The sequence below is a fragment of the Dermacentor silvarum genome, chromosome 2, assembly GCF_013339745.2.
Source record: "Dermacentor silvarum isolate Dsil-2018 chromosome 2, BIME_Dsil_1.4, whole genome shotgun sequence".
Classification (NCBI taxonomy): domain Eukaryota; kingdom Metazoa; phylum Arthropoda; class Arachnida; order Ixodida; family Ixodidae; genus Dermacentor; species Dermacentor silvarum.
The window spans coordinates 114185293-114207851 of record NC_051155.1 but is presented as its reverse complement, the minus strand read 5'-3'; the positions used below and the strand labels follow the sequence as shown (position 1 = coordinate 114207851).

At 53.4% G+C, this 22559-nt stretch overlaps 2 pseudogenes; both read right to left on the bottom strand.

Moving 5' to 3' along the window:
• Nucleotides 1–8549: 8549 nt before the first annotated feature.
• LOC119440305 (uncharacterized) lies at nucleotides 8550–11905 on the bottom strand (annotated as a pseudogene).
• Nucleotides 11906–12801: 896 nt separating this feature from the next.
• On the bottom strand, nucleotides 12802–21033 carry LOC125943511 (uncharacterized; annotated as a pseudogene).
• Nucleotides 21034–22559: the final 1526 nt, after the last annotated feature.

The window sequence follows — 22559 nt, the reverse complement described above, 5'->3', positions numbered from 1 at the left end:
GACGTCATGGGCAAACGCAAAGCGAAGCGATGCGGTGCGCGCGATGACGTCACGGCTCATGCAGCTGTGGCGAGGCTCGGCGCTGTCGGCGCAGCTGGAGCGAAGCGTTTCTAGGCGGTGTGGTTTTGCGGCGTTTCCAGGTTTGCGGTGAGGTTTTGCGGCGTACACTCGACGGACCGTGCTCTAGCTTAAACAGCTTCGCTAGTTCACGGATATATGTGCCACTGGGCTTGGACCCTTTCTGCACAACCTCCAGGATCAGCCCACATTTCGGGCGTGCGCCACCGGACTACCTCCAGCTTATTAGTCCGAACTCCGGAGGAGGCGGAGGACAGAACATTTATATCTCCAGCAAAAAATACACCATTGTCACGTGACAGGCAAGCGGTAGTTCCTTGCCCCTCGCGCGGTCGCCCATCCGCCCAGCATGATATGCTGCGCACGCGTGCGTGCGTCTGTCAAGTACCGTAGAACGTTTGCAGAAGGAACGCCGTTTCCTCTGTCGTTCCTTCGTAAACCTATCGAGTGGCCGTTAGACTTCCACCGACCCTTAATGGAATGGTGGCGTTCCACCGTTCCGCTCAAAAGAAACTAGTTCCATTAACGCCGTTCCGTACTACACTGCTAGTAAGTAATCCCCAGCATTTTCCGGAATTTACTGATTATTTATCGGTTAACGGTTAGCTATTGATTGGCTATCGCAAGGTATTGGGCACGTATTTGGGCTAGGCTAAGCACTACCAAGACATCTCCAGCATTTTCCGGAATTCATTGTATATTGATCAATTAGCTATTGATTGGCTATCGATTGGCGATCGCGAGGTATTGGCCACGTATTTGGGCTAGGCTATGTACTACAAATTCATCCCCAGTGTTTTCCAGCACTTATTGATTATTGATCGATTAGCTATTGAATGGCTATCGATGACTGACTAAGCTTCAGTAGCTCCAACTATGCTTAGCTAGACAGCCAGGCTCAGCTTCGCTAGTTCACAGGGGTATATGACATAGCGCTTGAACCCTTTCTGCACTACCGCCAGGATCGGCCCACTTTTAGATGCGAAGCAGCTTATGGTCGGGGCTATGTCACTCCCTCCCTGCCTCCGCCGTGCGGCGTCCACATCCATACTGCTCATGCACATCCTCCTCCCCCTCCTCTCTTTGTCTCATCTCTCCTCTCGGCATTCCTCCTCTCCTCTCCGACGCTCCTCTCCTCTCCGGATTGCGCAACGAATGGCAACACCTGCGGCTCCGAGCGCGATAAAGCGGAGCAGCTTAGGTTAGAGGCGCAACGGTAGGCCCTGCATACTCCGCTGAGGGGCGCCACAACACCCAGAACTGTTGTCGACGCCGTCGGCGTTTTATCCGCGTTCGCATCGAACGCGCATGGCGTTGGTGACTGTTGCCGGTGCCTCTGGGGCTGCTTGGAGGTTTTCGACGAGATCAGCCATTAGTCGTCGAGCAGCGTCGGAAATCTTACCTACGAAATGCCGCGATGAGTGCCACGGACCGCGCCAGCGTCAACGCCAGTGTCAGCGCCGTTGTCGACCCCATGGCTACTTCGCCATACTCCTCAGGGTGCCCCTACGGGAAGATGGTGTATTATTGCGATAGCAATTAGATGGACACTCAAAAGCAGATTTCTGCCGTCGGCGTCGCCGTCACCGTGAGGTTCCGTATGACGTCAATGGAGATGAAATCGTCGCCGCGCGCCGAACGCTGTATGTGCGAGTGAAAGGGCGCGAGGGGCGCGCGCTTTCACGGGGAGTGAACGCACGGCGGAGAACAAACGCGCGTTCGCGCCGTCCTCCCTTAAGGGCTGCAGAAGTAGGCGTCTCTTTCCTCCTTTACAATCACCATATCTGTAGAGCAAACGCTCCTTCTTGCGACGCGCGAGAGGCCGTGGGGGAGGGGGGAGGGGGAGGGAAGGGAGGCGACGTTTAGCTGCGGCACCAAGTGCCTATTTATATCAGAGGCTCCGGCAACAGTCCCCAACGCCGCACGCATTTTGAGCGAACGCGGGCAAAACGCCGACGGCGTCGACAACAGTTCTGCGTGTTGCCGGTGCTGCTGCATATGTCCAAGTTTATACAGCTGATAAAGCTAATATCATTACTCCGTATAGCTCTCTACAAATTTGCTATCGCAATTGATGCTTCGGCTTTCAGGTGAAACTGCGAGAACTTTTTTATTGCGATAGCAATTATATGGACACTCCAAAGCAGATTTCTGCCGTCAGTGTCGCCGTCGCCGTGAGGTTCCGTATGACGTCAATGGAGATGAAATCGTCGCCGCGCGCCGAACGCTGTATGTGCGAGGGAAATGGCGCGAGGGACGCGCGCTTTCACGGGGAGTGAACGCACGGCGGAGAACTAACGCGCGTTCTTCGCCGTGCTCCCTTAAAGGCTGCAGAAGTAGGCGTCTCTTTCCTCCTTTACAATCACCATATATGTAGAACAAACGCGCCTTCTTCCGACGCGCGAAAGACCATTGGGGGGGAGGGAAGGGAGGCGACGTTTAGCTGCGGCACCAAGTGCCTATTTATATCAGAGGCTCCGGCAACAGTCACCAACGCCGCACGCATTTTGTGCGAACGCGGTCAAAACGCCGACGGCGTCGACAACAGTTCCGCGTGTTGCCGGTGCTGCTGCATGTCCAAGTTTATACAGCTGATAAAGCTACTATCATTACTCCGTATAGCTCTCTACAAATTTGTTATCGCAATTGATGCTTCGCCTTTCAGGTGAAACTGCGACATTTTTTTTTAACGCGATAGCGTTTAGGTCACCGTGTCGAAGTTGGCATTGGATACCCGCCGTGGTTGCTCAGTGGCTATGGTGTTGGGCTGCTGAGCACGAGGTCGCGGGATCGAATCCCAGCCACGGCGGCCGCATTTCGATGGGGGCGAAATGCGAAAACACCCGTGTACTTAGATTTAGGCGCACGGTAAAGAACCCCAGGTGGTCCAAATTTCCGGAGTCCCCCACTACGGCGTGCCTCATAATCAGAACTGGTTTTGGCACGTAAAACCCCATAATTCAATTAATTCGAAGTTGGCATTCGCATTGGCGTCGGCATTGGCGCCCGCGGCCGAGAAAGTCACCCCTAACCACGTTTAGGTATGCCACACCATTCTATCATTGATGTGGCTCATACCTTGTCTTGCATTCTTGGCAAAGCTATTCCTCGGGATTTTGAGAATGACAATCCACAAACAAATGTCAGGAAACAAAACATCCACAGCACATGCCTTCTATGTTAAATTTTCTCAGACAAAAATATTGAAAGTGCGAAACAAATATGTAAACCTGAAAATGATGTAATTTCTTTGGCGCGGTTGTGCGCAATCACCAGGATCGGCCCACGCAAGAGACCGCGTTTCCACCAGAAAGCTCGCCTACGTGCACAGCGTTGGCCGCCAGTGTTGGCCGGTAACCATTACGGTTGCATAATCTGCAGTCGTCGGGAACCATGAGTAGCAGTCAGGGATCTTTGAATGCTATCGCGTTTCACTCTTAAAAGCGAAGCTTAAGCGTCCTCCGAATTTTTTTCCGATGCATCACTGACCTACGGCCGGCTTAAACAGCTCCGCTGTTAAAAGGTTCCTTGAAGAGCGGCCCATACTCAGGATGACATACCCGGTGACCCAGGCTGGTCTGACGGTTGGTTTCGTTTGTGCAAGCGGGTCCTGGTTCATTCAGCCGATCAGACATATGCTCTGACCATTAGACCATGGACAGCCCAGTGACTATTTCTGGTGTGAAAGCGTTTAGACGCGGACAGACATTCTGCCATCTGGGGGAAGTTCCCAAAGGATGCTTACCACATCGAAAAGCTATCGCTGACATGCACAGCTATCTCCAATGATTTCTGCACAAATTTTTCTTCCTCCATGTGGAAGCGCAGCAGCGCGCGCCTAAAACCGGAGCAGCAATGGCGGGCGGGCGTTTGGGTGGCGAGAAAAAAAGAGGAAGATACATCGGATATCTCATGCGCCAACCGTGCGCGCGTTCACAAGGCGTGCAACCATTGGTCCGCTGCACTTGGCGTCACGTGGGCCCAGCAGCAGTGAGCCCATAAGCAGCGTTCTTTTCCCCCGCTTCAATCTGGCCACCACATCGCATCGGCTGAATTGCCGAGTCCACGAGACGCGCCTTGCAGTTCGCGACGCCACAGCGTTTTATTTCGCCCACGCGGGTTCGTCGTTCTCGCCAAAGCGGCCTGGGACGACCTCTGATGAACGCCTGGCTGACAATGGAAGCAGCCAACAAGGCGAGTAACGGCAAGAGGCGCAAAAGCTCCTGGACCAGTGAAAAGAAACGCGGCTTATCGGTTTGTACCAGAACTACCGGCTCTTGTGGGACCACCGCCATCAGGACTACTACAAGAGGGACCAACGCGAGCGCGCCATGAGGGCCATCGCCGATGGCCTGGGCAACGAGTTTGACGGTGAGTGAATGGTGCCTTGTCATCCTCTTCTCTTGCTTTGTGGTGTGAGATTCGGTCAGAGAAACAACCTGCTCAAGAACCAGACAACCGCCGAAACAGTCAGTGTCGTTTCAATTCGTACAGGTTTTCGGCCTGCACGCCAGCTAGAAGACCAGGTGTGGCTGTACTATAGCGCGAGAAAAGCTATAAAGCCGGACTGGCTGTATCTACTTGAGAAATATACTAGAATACCAGTGGAAGCAAGACAAGCGGGTGTGGAAGGTTATGGCCTACCGCAGTAGCTTAACGTGGGACGTGAAAAATTAGTTAAACGTATCCGATGTCCGATTAAGGCGACGGTCCACAATCTGCAATGAAGTAAATTTTTATTCGCTGGAAACAAATTTTAGACGCTTGACAGAAGTTCGCACGCGCGCGAATGGAACCTTGAATGTGAGCTTGAACGTCAGCGTCGATTACAACTCAGTATACTACGACCACACAGACGTTGTCGATGATTCGGAAGCGTTTAGAATGTCCCAGGCGTTGCCAGCGAGGCAAGCTCGTATAAAACCGTACGCGTGTTGGCGTACGCACGCGTTCAAGACATAGCTCGAATTTCCCAGTGCGCGCTCAAACCATGCTGTTTTTGCCAGTCCCGTTTCCTGCGGCGTTGTGCTCCACAGCCCCTCAATATTATATACTGCTAGTCATCTCTTTTTTATTATTCCGTGCCATGCGGTAGGTGACATGCGTGAAGTGCTGATGGCACAGATCCCAGGAAGGCACATGTGCTGATGCCTTTCCTTTCTATGTCAATGATTTCATAATACTCCAGCTCTTATAATCTACTCATTAGCTCAAATCATCTGAAGATGAACAGATTAGGCTCAACATAACCTAATTTTCCCCCCGTAATATATTGTATGGAGATTGTCGGAACTTGCCAACACGGTTGAATTGAGCTACGAGAATTGACGGGTGTGCAATCGACGGTTTGCAGACTGTACTAACGGAAATGGACTCTTTCACCTTCACAGTGCAGCGAGTGTTCCTGGCGCCCCAGAACGCTTTAAGCCGCAAGTGCCTAACTTTGCCAATCAAGAATTTAAAAAATGCGATTTGATGCATTCTTCATTATTTTAGCATGCATTTTATAGGTTCGGATATAAGAAGTACGTCTCCGGCGTCGAGATAATTATATATAAGTTCGTATGAATTGCACTTAACTTAAATTTAATAAAACCAAGATTAACTGCAGATCAAAACTGTTAACATCAAGAGGGTGTTAGAGGCTCTTAGGCAGGCCAATCTATCATTTGCTCAATAAAGTTAGTGTGGCCGTTGCCCATGTCGTGCCACAATACATTTTTGTTTCACAATCATACAACTGTATATATGAAAGAATGATATAGTGTGAACAACACTTCACTAGCTAATATTGTGGTGGTAATATCTTGCGTCACAAAAAGTACTCGCGACGTGGTGTAGCATCCTTTAGATGGCAGTCATTGGCCGGCGGAGGCAAGTGGCACTCGTGTTCAATGGTGTTATTGAGGCGAAAGCCTTAAATCTTTGTTTCAAGGTCGCTGTGAGGTACAGAAAAGGTTAGCGAGCTGGCGTCACGTATCGCGCCTCGCGGTTGTGCCACTGCTCGCGCGTTCGTCGTCTTCTTCCACAGCTAGCTCCGACGCCGCTCATCATAAAATAAAGGGGAAGCGGAATAAAGCAATAATGCAACATAGACGAATTTGGGGCTACAGTAAATATGAGGCGGTGCGTGGAATCTGGAAAGGAATGATGGGGCCAGCGCTATGTTTCCTAGAGCTTCATTGCACATCGCTATGGCTCCAACTAAGCTTTCGCCATCACATTCTTAGAAGGTTCTAATCATCGCCCGTAATTTTTGAACCATTTCTACTGAAGAGTTGTAGCACACAGCGCAAGAATTGGTGCATTTAAGTGAATATCCAAATGCGCACAGTTATTTAAAATGAGAACGGCTAAAGGCCGACCAACAGCCGAGATTTCAGTCGCATTAATATTATTAGTGGCAAAACAAATGCACACAATGACTCGTTTTTAGACAGAGGCAGTCAGCAAGGGGAGCAAGAAATTCCCTAACTCTAATCATATTCATTAATAAAAAAAAGGCGGAACCAATCTCATGATGACTGCCGACAGTAATGCGTTAAGCACTGAATCAACTTAGCGACACAGCGTATTGCCACCGTCGAAACGACTTATATATGAGGCGTGTACTGCAGCGGCACTCCTCTTTCGTGCTCCCCTAAGAACACTCGGCGCCATCTAGCGCCACTGCCGCGAAGCTTGTGCCTGGCCTCCGAAATGCCTGGCGCGTCGGTGCGTGCCTACGCTGAGAAACGCGTTATGTGGCCACCAGATTAGCGATTCTTTCGGGACACGCCTGCGCTGCTAGCTAAATCCCAGACGAGAAGTGTGGAGCGGCGGTGCCTGCGAACGCTGAGAATTGTTCCCTCGATTGCCGCACATTCAGTGGCAATCGAGGGAACAATACTCAGTTTTCCAAGTTCGCGAGAGGTTCATTGAAGAGCGGCACATACCCAGTGCATTCATGGCGCAGCTCACCAAAGTGATGGCGTGAAAGGCGTTCATTGAAAAGCGGTGCATGCATTTATTGCGCAGTCTGCTAATGCGTCTGGTTGCAGTCGGTGAGGAACTCTTGCGACGTGGTTGCGATACCACTCATCATCGATAAATGTAAAGCATCTGTTTTTCGTCATTGTAGAGCGGCACATTCCCAGTGGCACATACCTAATTACCCAAGTTGACCCAAGTGCCATCAACGAGTTTCTGCGAACAGCGGTCCTTATCCAGTCGTATATCTGCAGTGACAGAGCTTGAAAGAGAAGCATGAAAGAGCTTCGTTGAAGAGAGACACGTATGTAGATATTGACACATACTCATTGACTGAGCATATACAGTGACTTCGAGCAGCAATTATGAGAATCCGACATCTCGACACGGTTAGAGTGATCTTGGGATGTGTTCCTGAGAGGAAATCTCATTAGTCCTCGAAAACGAGAGAACACCAGTAGCCCTTAAAAAACTCATCGACAGCTCTAGCAGGCTGCGCCACCATCTATATAGGTGAATGGTCTAACCGTACTTTCCGCATCTCGCCGTGGTGAATGTGAAGGACAAGATCAAGACACTGCGCGACTACTTCGTGAAGGAGATGAAGAAGGAAGACGGCTCGCGTACGTCGGCGTGCTCCTACATTTCCCGATGGGAGCACTTCAAATGCTGGGAGTTCCTGCGCGGCACCATCAGCGTCGATACAAGCTCGCAGCCGGCCAGCGCCGCCGCCATGTCATATCCCGTGAGTGACGCACCAATTTCTGATACATGATGACTTGAGCGATGTACCGAGAATACAATTATCGGAGTAGAGTCTAAGGCCAAGTTCGATGCCACGAAAAGGAATAAAAAAAATTTCGGGGTCTTACGGGCCAAAGCCGCGATATCATCATATCGCGGTTCTGGCCCGTAAGACCCCAGAATTTTTTACGGCGTGCCTCGAGGCACGCCATATTGGGTGACTTCAGGTTAATTATGACTACCTTCTTCTCTTTAACGTGCACCCAATACACCGTACACGTAGCTTTTCTTTTGCATTTCGTCTCCATCTAAATACAGCCGCCGCTGCCGGGATTCGATCCAGCTACCTCGGTCTTAGGAGAGCAACACCAAAGCCACTACGCCACTACGGAGGGTGCAGGAATTTGCTAGCTAGCTACGCATGTCATGACGACTACAGCGCACTAGTGGCCGAGGACGAATAAGGGTCTAACTTCACATTAGGTTTGAAAACTTAGCAAGTTAGCCTGGAAACTTGGGCGTGTTGGTGATTTAATGGGAAAAAAGACCACAGCGCAATATAGACTGGGGCACGAAAGAGTGAGATGGACAGTGCGCTGACTTGTAACTGTTAATTCATAAAGACATGAAGGAATAAATATGTGTATGGTACTACCGTACGCAACGTGTGAATAATAGAGAGAGAGAGAGAGAGAATAACTTTATTGAGAATTCCTGCAGGGTCGATTAGGCTCCCTCCACGCAGGGAGGACGAGCTTTCATCGCGACGCGGCCACTACGTCAGTCTCGTGCGTTATGCTCCTCGAGGTCTTGCTCCCTGGCTACTTCCGCGGGTCCGAGAGGGCCGCCTTCCCCTTCCTGGGGGTGCCGCCCCCCTTATCCTCGGTTTCGCTAGGTCGCTGCCTTCCTAGAGCTGCCGAGACCTGCTGGACGGCCTTGAGTTGTGTCTCTTGATCGTAGATCCTCGTTGCAGCCTCTAGCTGCGGCGGGATCGTCGTCTTCTCACTGGCTTCTCTCGGATTTACACCACAGTCCCAAAGGATGTGAGCCGCGGTAGCTCTCTCCTTGGCACACAGTCTACACACGTCACTCGTGTACACACTCGGACACACGTGCTTAGCTAGCACCGGGGTGAGCAGGGACCCTGTCTGTAATTGTCTGTACAACACTGCCTCCTTCCGGGTAAGCCCCGGGGGAGGTGGGGGCATAGTCTGTCTGTTCAGTCTGTACCATTTCACTATTTCGTTGAAGGTGGTCATCTTGTCCTTGGCACTGTACCGTGACCAACACTCCGAGTCGGCCGTGTTTGCAGCCGCGCGGTTGGTTAGTCCTCGCGCGGCTGCGTTGGCCGTCTCGTTGTGGTTCGCGTTCCCGCGTTCCGACACGTCACTGCCCATGTGGGCCGGAAACCACTTGATCACAGCAGCACTTTTGCGCCCGATGTCTTCGACCTTGCGCAGTATGCGCGCGGCCTCACTACATACCATACCCTTGGCATAGTTCTTCACTGCCATTCTAGAGTCACACAGCACTGTAGTGCATCCGGGGTCGGAGATGGCCAAGGCGATAGCCACCTCCTCCGCTTGGTGCGCTTCTCGAGTCCGGACGCTCGCTGCGGTCTTCGTTGCACCCGTCGATGCTCCGACGACCACAGCCGCGTATGCGTCGCTGCTGCCTCGATACTCCGCCGCGTCCACGTAGACGGCGCCTTCTTCTCTGGCGTGGAGGTCCACGAGAGCCCTGGCCCTCGCCAACCTCCGCTCCTTGTTGTGCTCGGGGTTGACGTTCTTCGGGATCGGGCAGACCCTGAGCTTTCTATTGATGCTATCCGGTATAGGTACGTTGTTCTGCTGCTTGCCTTCCCTCGGCTCGAGGCCAAGGTCCCGCAGTATCTGTCTTCCCGTTCTCGTTTCAGAGAGACGTTCGAGTTGCGCCGTTCTATGTGCCTCGGCTATTTCGTCCAGCGTGTTGTGTACTCCCATAGCCATGAATTTTTCGGTGCTCGTGCTCCCGAGGAGACCGAGTGCCGCCTTATACGCCTTGCGTATGGTGGCGTCTATCTTGTTACGTTCACTCGGCCTCCAGTTGTGGAAGGCGGCGACGTACGTTATGTGGCTAACTGCAAAGTATTGAACGAGCCCCTAGTCGGGCTCTCCTCCTTCATCCCCGCTCTTCTGTTGGACACCCTCTTGATGAGTCTCATCGCCGCGGCCGCTTTGCCCGCGAGCTTGTTCACCGTTTCACCCTTGACTCGATTTCGCTCGATGAGCAGCCCGAGCACTCGAATCTTCTCAACCTCCGGTATTACTGGTGCTCCCGCCGTCTTGATCGTGATTTTGGGATGCTCGTACTTTAATTCCATATTCTTTCTTTTCCTGCCCACTCCTTTCGGTGGAATCACCAGCAGCTCTGACTTGGCCGGAGAGCAGACGAGTCCAGACCCGTCCAGCTGCTCCTCGATGGCGTTCACCGCTTCTTGCAGCGTTGTCTCGATGTGTCCGTCGCTTCCTCCCGGTACCCATAGCGTAACGTCGTCGGCGTAGATGGTGTGCCGGACTCCCGTTACTCTTTCTAGCCGGTTGCCCACCCCGATCAACATGAGGTTGAAGAGTAACGGGGAGATCACCGAGCACTGCGGGGTTCCGACGCTGCCCAGCTTCTTCTCTTCGAGCTGCAGGTCTCCCGCGCAGATTTCGGTGGTCCGTTCCGTCAGGAAGTCTTTGATGTACTCGTATGTCTTTCTGTCCATGTTTAGCCTGGATACTTGGGCCAGGATAGCCGAGTGCCTCACTTTATCGAAGGCGCTCTGCAGGTCCAGCCCAAGTATGGCTCTGTTGTCCTTGGTGGCCGTCATATCGTCGATGATCTCGTTCTTCATTAAGATCATGGCGTCTTTAGTCCCGAGCTTGTTCCGAAACCCTATGATGGAATTTCGGTAGAGCTTCGATTCTTCCAGGTAACGCTGCCACCTGTTCATGAGAACGTGCTCGAGGACCTTTCCCACGCACGAAGTGAGCGAGATCGGCCTGAGGTTCTCTATGTTTGGTGGTCTGCCAGGCTTGGGGATGAGGATCGTCTTGGCTGCTTTCCATTGCTTGGGTAGCCTTCCATCTTGCCAGCACTTGTAGAATTTCGTGAGCGTTTCGATGGCCGCCTCAACTCTGTTGGTCATAGAGCACTGCACGGGCTCGGGCTTACCCGAAAGCCCGGGCCCGGCCCGGCCCGCGGGCCGGGCCGGGCCGGGTAGAGCAGTTTTTTCACGGGCTCGGGCCGGGCTCGGGCACGGCATGTGCTTTTTGACCCGGGCCCGGGCCGGGCTCGGGTTTTTTGACGCGGGCCAGGGCCGGGCTCGGGCTTTCTGCGAAGTTTTCTCGGGCTTCTCAACTCTGAAAAACATGTATTTTTCGGTCTCGGGCCGGGTTCGGGCCGGTTTCGAGCCGGGCTCGGGCCGGGCTCGGGCTTAAGGTAAAGGGGTGGCGGGCCGGGCCGGGCGAGTAACGTAGATTATTTCCGGGCCCGGGCCGGGCCCGGGTCTCGCCATAAACGTTTTGATCGGGCTCGGGCGGGCCGCCCAATGTAAAAACGGGCCCGGGCCGGGCCCGGGCCGCAAAAATCGGCCCGTGCAGTGCTCTAGTTGGTCACTCGGTCGAGACCCGCGGCGGACCTGCCATTGAAATTCTGCAGAGCAGGTCTGACTTCCCATGTCTCGGTGTCTCGATCTAGCGTCTCGTTCTCGTTGCCTTGGTAATCCGGGTGTCTTTCCGTGGGGGTGGTCGGTAGGTACTTGGCGTCCAAGTTCCGCTTGACTCGTCCTCTCCGTGCTCGCAGATTGCCTTGTGTAGGATCCTGGCCAGGTTGTTGTGTTGGTGGCCCTTGGTCTTTGTTTCGTCGAGGAGGTGCCGCAGCATGTTCCACATCTTGCCCTTGTGTAACTGTCCGTCGGCTTCATTGCAGGCCTCGTTCCATTGTTGGGTGCATAGCACCTTGCAGTGAGCCTCGATCTGCCTGTTGAGCTCGGCGATCTTCTTCCTTAGACTTCGGTTCGTTCGTTGCTTCTGCCACCTCGCCTTTTGGACTGCTTGGCTTCTATCAGGTGGGCGAGCCGACTGACCATCTTGTCTATTCGTTCGTCCGTTTCCAGCTCTTTGGTGGCTCTTTCCGTCGTCTCAACGACGTTAGCCGCCCATTGTTCGATGTCCATAATGTCCAGTTGCACCGCGGGTAGTGCCGTTCAAAAGGCGTCCCAATCCGTAATGCGATGCTTCCTTATGCCGGTGTTGCCTTGGCCTTCGAGCGGTACGACGACCTCCACGATGTAGTGATCGCTGCCCAGCTCTTGTCCCGTGTTTCTCCATTCCGCTTCTCCCGTTCTTCCTTCGGTTTTGACGAAGGTAAGGTCCGGAGTGGTGTCTCTCGTAACCGATGTACCGATCCTGGTGGGAAAGACCGGATCCATGATTAGGCTCAGTCCCACGTCGGTGGCATCTTGCATCAGCTCTCTTCCCTTGACCGTCGTTCTTTGGTAGCCCCAGCCTTGGTTCGGAGCGTTAAAGTCTCCGCACACTAGGAGCGTATTGCTCCCCGCGACTCTACTCGCCTTGTGAAGTAGTGCCTTGAACTTCTGTGGTCCGTGAGACGGATTGCTGTAGACGTTCACCAGGAAAGTGCTCTCCTTCCTCTTCTTGCCCGTAATTACTTCCACCGTGCAGTGTTCGATGGCGCTTCTGCCGATCAGGTCGTGTTCCATGAAGGTGATCCCTTTCCTAACGAAGGTGCAGCAGACCCCTCTGCCCTTGCCCTTGGACGTGTCCCTTTCGCTCGGCGGGCTGTCGTGCGACCGGTATCCCGGGAGTCTCGGTGTCTCTTCGCTGTGTGTTTCTTGTATCATGATTACGTCTGGTTTCCTCGTTTGTTGCTGCAAGTGTTGCACCAGCACCGCTCTTTTGCCGGTAAAGCCGCTGCAATTCCAGTGCCAGACCAAGAGGTCTCTCAGTGGCGGTGTGGTTACTGCTATGCGTGCTGTCCCGGCCATGATTGCTGCAGTCTGGCGATGATCTGTGCTTCGATACTTTGCATTTGTGTGCGCCTGCAGCTGTGTTTGCATCTGCGCTATCATATTCTGGATCGTTCTCTGAATGTTGGTTGTCATCTGCTGAACCCTTTGCTCGAGCGCGGTGAGGCGTTCGTTGGTTACCTTGCTGGTCACCAGAAGATGGTCGAATCTGTGGCCCTGTTTTTCGATTCTCTCTGTTATCTTTCGTTCTTTGGCGCCCTCTATGGCTCTCCTCTTGGGAGCCGGTCCTGCCGCTATCGTGGCTCTCGGGTCCACCTCGACCTCTGGTTCGTCCTCGGTCATCTCTTGTTTCCTCTGTTGTGCGGGCGTCAGCTGCTGTTGCTGCTGTTGCTGCTGTTGCTGCATCGCAATTAATGTCGTTAGCCTCTCGTTGATTTCCTTGATGGTTGCGTCCTGTTCGGCGATTCTCCGCTTTAGCTTCTCGTTCTCGTCTCTCAAGGATTTCTCCACCCCGTTCGCTTCTTGGATCTTCTTCGCGGCGTTTTGCGCCGGTGGTTGTCTCTTCTCTGCCATGTTTGCCTTGACTGCGTCGGCCCAGGAGCCTCTCTCCCTCGACTGCGACGGTCTGCGGCGACTGGCGCTCCTGCCTATTTTGCTGTCGTCCCTTTTGCGGCTGCTGTCGCGCTGCTTTGATTCCCCGCGGGGTCTCTCGGCAGGCGACGCTCGTCGCGGCGGAGAGCTTTCCGGGTCCGGTTGTTGCTGCATGGCTTCCATCTTGCGTTCCCATTGCCGCTTCTTGACCACGTACGGCATGTTGTACTTGTTTTTGCATTCCCTCTCGCCCATTGGGTGCTGTCCCCCGCATAGCTTGCACTTGGGCTTGCATTCGCGTTCGTGACCCTCTCTGGGGTTGTCGATTCCGCAGCCGAAGCACACTTTGGCGTTGGTATTAGGGCATACGTCTCTTCTATGGCCGACCCAGCCGCATTGCTTGCACACGTCGAAGTGCTTGCGGTAAAGCGCGCACTTGGCCAATATTGTCACGTAGTAGTGACGCTGAAGTAAACAGTCGTAAAACTGTGTATGACGAAACTGATTGTTTATTGGGCGAACCTGTGCCCACAAAAGCAAGCTACACTCAAAGCACAACGAAAGCGGCGAACACAGTCGGCGGTGGTCGAAGATCTCATCAGCGGCGCGACGCGTCGGCATTTATACCTGAGTCATCGAAGGTTCCAGATTAATCCCTGATGCCCGCGTGTCTTCCAGAAAGTTCTAGACAATTCGCGTCGGTCACACAATCAGATAACATAAGCGTTCGTGAAAACAGGACAACGAAAAGAAATATCGATAACGTTCTAGAAACTTCCGATACAGGCGCGTCCTGCGCCGAGCGATAACGTTTAACATTTGTTAGCCGGAGGAAAGCGGCCACCGGTGAAAGATAAACATGTATACGTGTCAATACCCTCCCCTTAAAAAGCATCGTCCCGATGCTACAAACACGAAAGCGAAAACAAAACCAGGCGTACAGAAAGGGACAAAAATAACAAAGCAACAAAGGACCTACGTTCCTCAGCGGGCGTAGAAAGGCTTAAGACGCACGACGTGGATGACTTCAGGTCGTGCGCGGCGCCGCTGTGATTGCGAAATACCGTCCGGCACGACCTCATAGTCCAGTGCGCCAATATGTCGGATGATCTTATATGGTCCGAAATAGCGACGTAAGAGTTTCTCGCTAAGTCCTCGTCGGCGTATCGGAGTCCAGACCCAAACACGGTCTCCGGGCTGGTACTCGACGTAGCGTCGTCGAAGATTGTAGTGTCGACTGTCGGTTCTCTGCTGGTTCTTGATGCGCAGGCGGGCGAGCTGTCGACCTTCTTCGGCACGCTGCAAATAGGTGGCAACGTCGAGATTTTCTTCGTCGGAGACATCCGGTAGCATGACGTCAAGCGTCGTTGCCGGTTTCCTTCCGTAGACCAGGTTGAACGGCGCCATGTGCGTCGTTTCTTGCATGGCCATGTTGTATGCGAAGGTCACGTACGGAAGGATGGCATCCCACGTCTTGTGTTCGACGTCGACGTACATTGCCAGCATGTCGGCGATGGTCTTATTTAGGCGCTCGGTGAGGCCATTCGTATGCGGGTGGTAGGCGGTGGTCCGGCGATTGCTTGTCTGGCTGTAGCGCAGGATGGCTTGAGTTAGTTCAGCCGTGAAGGCCGTACCTCTGTCGGTGATGATGACTTCTGGGGCACCGTGACGCAGGAGGATGTTCTCAACGAAGAATCGGGCTACCTCGGCGGCACTGCCTTTGGGCAAGGCTTTTGTTTCGGCGTAGCGGGTGAGGTAGTCCGTAGCTACGACGATCCATTTATTGCCGGACGTCGACGTCGGAAAAGGCCCCAGTAAGTCCATCCCGATCTGCTGGAACGGTCGGCGAGGTGGCTCGATCGGCTGTAGAAGTCCGGATGGCCTTGTCGGCGGTGTTTTGCGTCGCTGACAGTCTCGGCATGTCCTTACGTAATGGGCGACGTCGGCAGAGAGGCGAGGCCAGTAGTATTTTTCTTGTATCCTCGCGAGCGTGCGGGAAAAACCGAGGTGTCCAGCCGTTGGGTCGTCATGGAGAACTTGCAAAATCTCTGGACGCAATGCTGCGGGTACCACGAGGAGGTAGTTGGCTCGGAGAGGCGAGAAGTTCTTCTTTAGGAGAATGTCGTTTTGCAAGAAAAACGACGCCAATCCTCGCCTGAACACCTTCGGCACAATGACGGTCTTGCCTTCCAGGTAGTCTACAAGGCTCCTTAATTCCGGGTCGGCTCGCTGTTGTTCGGCGAATTCGTCGGCACTGATCGGTCCCAAGAAAGTGTCGTCATCCTGGTCGCCTTGTGGCGGCGGTTCGACGGGGGCGCGAGACAAGCAGTCGGCGTCAGAGTGCTTTCGCCCGGACTTGTAAACGACGGTGATGTCGAATGCTTGAAGTCTTAGACTCCATCGTGCGAGGCGACCTGAAGGATCCTTCAAGTTAGCTAGCCAACACAAGGCGTGGTGGTCGCTCACAACTTTAAAGGGCCTGCCATAGAGGTAGGGACGAAACTTTGATGTAGCCCAGATGATGGCGAGGCACTCCTTTTCTGTTGTGGAATAATTTGCTTCCGCCTTCGATAGCGACCGGCTAGCGTCACTTACAACCCTTTCTAGTCCGTCAGTCCTCTGCACAAGCACGGCGCCGAGTCCTACGCTGCTTGCGTCGGTGTGGACTTCGGTATCGGAGTTTTCGTCGAAATGCGCAAGTATTGGCGGCGATTGCAGGCGTCGCTTCAGTTCTTCAAATGCTTCGACTTGCGGCGTCTCCCACTTGAACTCGACGTCGGCCTTCGTGAGGTAGGTCAGTGGCTCAGCGATCCGCGAAAAGTCCATGACGAAGCGCCTGTAATAGGCGCACAGTCCAAGAAATCTACGCACTGCATTCTTGTCGGCGGGCGGAGGAAAGTTGGAGATGGCTGCAGTTTTCTGAGGGTCGGGCGCACTCCAGACTTGTTGATGACGTGGCCCAAGAACAAGAGCTCCTGATATGCGAAGCGGCACTTTTCTGGCTATAACGTGAGTCCGGAGGTTTTGATTGCTTGAAGAACTGTTTCAAGGCGCCGCATGGGTTCTTCGAAGCTTGAGGCAAACACAATGACGTCGTCCCAATAGACGAGGCAAGTCTGCCACTTCAAGCCTGCCAGTACTGTATCCATGATGCGTTGGAAAGTCGCAGGTGCCCAGCAAAGACCAAACGGCATGACCTTGAACTCAAACAATCCGTCGGGTGTTATAAACGCAGTCTTCTCCCGGTCCCTCTCGTCGACTTGGATTTGCCAGTAGCCGGTTTTGAGGTCCATCGACGAAAAATACTTTGCGTTGTAGTGTCGATCCAAGGCGTCGTCAATCCCTGGGAGGGGGTATACGTCTTTCTTCGTGATCTTGTTGAGGCGACGATAATCGACGCAGAAACGTAGGGTTCCATCCTTCTTCTTCACTAACACCACGGGGGACGCCCACGGACTCTTGGACGGCTGGATGATGTCGTCGCGTAGCATTTCGTCGACTTGTTGCCTTATGGCTTCACGTTCGCGCGCCGAAACTCGGTACGGGCTCTGACGGAGTGGGCGGACATTTTCGTCGGTGATGATGCGGTGCTTGGCGACAGGGGTTAGTCGAACTTTTGACGACGACGAGAAGCAGTCCTTGCATTGCAGGAGCAGAGCTTTTAGTTGTTCTTTCTTATGCCTGGGAAGGTTCTGATTGACGTCGAAAGTTGGTTCAGGTATTATAGTCGTCGTTGCAGGTGCACTGGAATCCGTGAAGGCGAAAGCACTGCTGGCTTGTACTATTTCGTCGATGTAGGCGACCGTGGTGCCTTTGTTAATGTGCTTGTATTCAGGGCTGAAGTTCGTGAGCATCACCTTTGCTTTCCCTCCACGTAGCTCAGCTATGCCTCTAGCGACGCAAATTTCACGGTCGAGCAGTAGGTGATGATCGCCCTCGATGATGCCCTCCATGTCTGCAGGCACTTCGGTACCGACGGAAATCATTACGCTGGAGCGAGGCGGAACGGTGACTTGTTCTTCAAGCACATTCAAGGCATGACAACTTGTGCTTGTATCCGGTGGTATCGCGTTGTGCGTTGAAAGCGTTTATCGACTTGGATCTTAAGTCGATGACTGCACCGTATTGGTTTAGAAAGTCCATGCCTAGGATGACATCCCTGGACCAGTGCTGGAGGATTACGAAGCTCGCCGGGTAAGTGCGGTTGTTTACCGTGACTCGGGCTGTGCAGATTCCAGCCGGCGTTATTAGGTGGCCTCCCGCTGTCCGGATATCGGGTCCTTGCCAGGCCGTCTTCACCTTCTTTATCTTGGCGGCGAACGCGCCACTGAAGAAGGAATAGTCGGCGCCAATGTCGACGAGAGCGGTGACGTTGTGACCATCGATGAGCACGTCTAAGTCGGTAGACCGTCGTCTAGCATTACGGTTAAGTCGTGGCGTCGGATCACGGCTGCGTCGGCTTGCTCCGCTGCTGCTACGTCGCGTCGGCCGGTCTTCTTGCGGCGGGGAAGTGCTGTCAAGGCTGTTGCTAGGCGGCGTGCTGATATCTCGTCGTGAAGATTCGCGAATCGTTGTCGTCGTCGGCGGCGGAGGATCTTCGGCATTGCGTCGGTTGCACCTCCATCGGTTGCTGCCTTTAGTTTCCCGGGTAAGGGCTGGGAGATCAGCCCCGTGTGGGACCGGTGTACTGACGGCGATGTGGCGAGATGTAGTGGCCTGGTGACGGCGAGCGTGAGGGTCGTCGGGGTTGCCACTGCGCTCCGGCGAGGTAGTCGGCAATGTCGCGTGGTCGTTCACCCCGCACTGGACGCGGCGCGTTGACGGCGAACCCTCGTAGGCCCATCTCGCGGTATGGACATCGGCGGTAGATATGACCAGCTCCCCCGCAGTGATAGCAGAGCGGGCGGTGGTCGGGGGCGCGCCAATTGTCCGTCTTTCTCGGGTAGCTGCGCTGGACGACGGACGGGCGTGCTGGCGGCTGCGGTGGTGGACGTCGGAACTGCGGCGTTACGGGGCCCTGGCGCGAGCGCGGAGGGGGGCCTTGACGACTGGCGACGGCGGCGTAGGTCAGCGCTTCCGGCTTGGGTTGCGGCGATTCCGGAAGTCCTAGCGATTGCTGGATTTCCTTCCGCACGATATCGGCGATGGAAGGAACTTGAGGCTGCGACAACGGTAGCAACTTCTGCAGCTCTTCGCGTACTATCGCCCTGATGGTGTCTCATAGGTCGTGGGAGAGTCCTTGGAATTCCAGGTACTGTGGCGTCGAACGGCGATTGTATTGCCGGTTGCGCATGTCCAGTGCTTTCTCGATAGTCGTAGCCTCCGAGAGAAAGTCTTGGACTGTCGTTGGTGGATTCCGAACAAGTCCGGCGAATAGCTCCTGCTTAACTCCCCGCATGAGCATGCGAACTTTCTTGTCTTCTGGCATAGCGGGGTCGGCGTGCCGGAATAATCGAGTCATTTCTTCAGTGTACATACCGATGCTCTCATTCGGGAGCTGTACACGGTTTTCCAGCAAGGCTGCAGCTCTTTCTTTACGTACGACGCTAGTGAACGTGTCCAGGAATGCGGCTCGGAAGAGGTCCCAGGTTGTTAGTGCACGCTCCCTATTCTCGAACCAGGTTCTGGCGCCGTCTTCAAGCGAGAAGTAAACATGGCGCAGCTTGTCGTCGCAGTCCCACTTGTTGAACGTAGCGACCCGGTCGTATGCCTCCAGCCAGCTTTCGGGGTCTCGCGGAAAGTCGGCGGCTCCCTGGGTTGTTGCATCACGATTGCAGATGTTGGCGCAGGGGCTGTCATGGTAGCTCCTGCCGAGGTCGTGACTTTTGTGCTCTTGGTCTTTTCGGGAAGAAGTCCGTACTCCGGGGGTTGGTTTTGTAGCCTGAGGCTAGCTCGATGCTCCGGGACAACGTTGGTACTCTCTTCAGGGTTCGGGCTTGGATCACGGCTTTTCGGGGGCGTCCGCTGCATGGACACAAAAGCACCACCACCAGATGTCAAGTAGTAGTGACGCTGAAGTAAACAGTCGTAAAACTGTGTATGACGAAACTGATTGTTTATTGGGCGAACCTGTGCCCACAAAAGCAAGCTACACTCAAAGCACAACGAAAGCGGCGAACACATTCGGCGGTCGTCGAAGATCTCATCAGCGGCGCGACGCGTCGGCTTTTATACCTGAGTCATCGAAGGTTCCAGATTAATCCCTGATGCCCGCGTGTCTTCCAGAAAGTTCTAGACAATTCGCGTCGGTCACACAATCAGATAACATAAGCGTTGGTGAAAACAGGCAACGAAAAGAAGTATCGATAACGTTCTACAAACTTCCGATACAGGCGCGTCCTGCGCCGAGCGATAACGTTTAACATTTGTTAGCCGGTGGAAAGCGGCCACCGGTGAAAGATAAACATGTATACGTGTCAATACGTGCGAGAGGTACTGGGATCGATACCCCGCACCTCCACCAGATGTCACGTAGTAGTGACGCTGAAGTAAACAGTCGTAAAACTGTGTATGACGAAACTGATTATTTATTGGGCGAACCTGTGCCCACAAAAGCAAGCTACACTCAAAGCACAACGAAAGCGGCGAACACATTCGGCGGTCGTCGAAGATCTCATCAGCGGCGCGACGCGTCGGCTTTTATACCTGAGTCATCGAAGGTTTCAGATTAATCCCTGATGCCCGCGTGTCTTCCAGAAAGTTCTAGACAATTCGCGTCGGTCACACAATCAGATAACATAAGCGTTGGTGAAAACAGGCAACGAAAAGAAGTATCGATAACGTTCTAGAAACTTCCGATACAGGCGCGTCCTGCGCCGAGCGATAACGTTTAAAATTTGTTAGCCGGTGGAAAGCGGCCACCGGTGAAAGATAAACATGTATACGTGTCAATATCGAGCCATACTTGACGTAGTTCGGTTCTTTCTGTCCAGCCAAAAATTCTGTCACCGTGGTTGTATTGCCGATTCTGTGCGCCTCCACCGCTAGGGGGTTGTAGAGGTTCAGGATGTTTTCGGCTATCTGCTCCGGGGTATCGTAAACGGCTATACCTCGGATGACTCCCTTGACCGTGCCGTCCGGCGCCGTTCGGTAGGTGTTGATTTCCTATGTCTTACTTCCTATGTTAAGGGCTTTGACCTTGGAGTACAGCGTGGCGCGCCTCTCGTCCGGGGTGTTGACCACGATGATGTTTTGCTGCGCGTTTGTGCAGATGGTGTCTGCTTTGGCTTCTTCCTTCGTTAGTCGAGCCGCCGTCCTGACGACCGACATGATAATTGAAGCCTCCGTTCTCGCTACGTTGAGACCGCCACGTGGTCTCATGACTACCTTGGCGTCTTCTTTCGGCATATCTATCGGCATCCTCGCCGCTTAAGTTACCGAAGCTGCAACTCTCTTAGCAAAGCTGGCCCTGGTCTTGGGTCTAGACTGGCGAGTAATGGTGGCGGACTCACCGTTTTCCTTGCCGGCAATGATCTGCTTGATGCGCTTGCCGGAGGCCGACCAGTCTTCGACTTCTTCCGCGGTGTAATGTCCTCTCCGTGAACTTCGATGCACGTGCGCCCGCCGAAACTGCCGATGCTCAGCGTTGACGCCATGTTGTCTTCCATCAACGTGACCACTTCCATTTCGGATGCCATCTTGGTCGTACTCGTCGCCGGGTTAGGCCTAGCGGCCGGGCCCGTCACGACCGGTGGGCGTACTCGTGGTAGGCCTACGTTAGGCTTAGCGAAAAGTCCGCACCGCACCAGAGAAGAGTCCTCGTAAATCGAGAAAATCACGTACCATTTGGTCAAAACTTGTACCGTCGATGCACCGCACCTTCGCGCACACTTTGGTACCAATTATATCGCGGTAACTGTAAATTAACGGTGCGTCGATTGGCATAATAGCAGGAGTCGATGTGAAGCGCGTCTGCTCCCGTCGACAACCGCGGGTTCCTCCACGTGTGAATAATCAGCAAAAAGAAAAACCTAGAGCATCAATTCCGATTTCCTAATGCTGATAATGATAGCCGCATGCTGAATGTTTACCATTCAGACCCTGTTAAGATATGCTATTTACCGAGGTGAAAGTGTAATCGAAGGAGAACTAACGCACGAGCTATCAAACTTTCTCATGAAATCTGCCTCAATGATTTCACGTGTCAGCTGTGAACTTTGTTTACCCAGCACTTCGCTTTTTTCAAAGTAGCGCTTACACCCGTGATCACGGCAATGAATACCCAGATGGCCCAATACCGTGTTGTTCACATTGTTATGGTGCTCTCTGAGAGAATTGTTCAAGAGCAAGTGTATACGTATGTATCTTGCGATTTGCACAGCTCTCACGACGAAACGACATATGGGGAAGTGCCCAGGATACGGGTTCACTTGAAATTAAAATTTAATATAAGAACGCGAATATAGAATAGTGCACAAGAAATATATTTGTGGTTTCCTATAAAATGTATTTACGTAAATTTCTAAGCTATTGGTTGCTGTAGTTTTGCCGATGGTCAAACAGGCTTTGCGCTGCTGTAGCGAAATGGGCAAGAAAGTATAAACCGCATGCTCGCGATTTTGTGCGCGACTGCGACAAGCGACGCGATGGAACTGGCTGTCGCGTTAGCTCGTCGCCTGCAATCAAGCCTGCATGCGAGCGACCGCATCGCACTACGGCTCTCCAGTGTTGCCGGGTTTAGGGGTACGAGTGAGCACCAAACCTAGCGTGGCACTTTCTTTAATAATTTAAAGTGATTTGTTTTGCAGTACAAAGCAACATAAAGTATTTCTGAAGGTCTTGGAGTACGTTTTTTTTTTCTTGTACTTATCAAAATTCGGTACTTCGCCCGTTCCGTCCACGAAGCGCGGCAGACGGTTCCCGAGCTTCCTGTTTCCGCCCACGCTCGCGGGACCGCTGGTGTCATTCTGATGTGCGATTCTCCTGTGCGAGCCCTTGTTTTTCTGTCCTTGCCGTGAAATTTCCTGTGCGTGTAATGGGGCGGTGAAGGTAGTTGGCTGCCGCGCAGCTACTTATTATTATAAGGACGAGGCAGGCGCTGTCACGCAAACAGTGGGTTCGGCCGCTCTGGACGAAGCGAGCGGACGAAAGCGAGTAGTTCACAGCGGTAAGTGGCTAATGGCAAAGGCCTCCATGCAGTACAACTGCATACGCTTTCATTGCC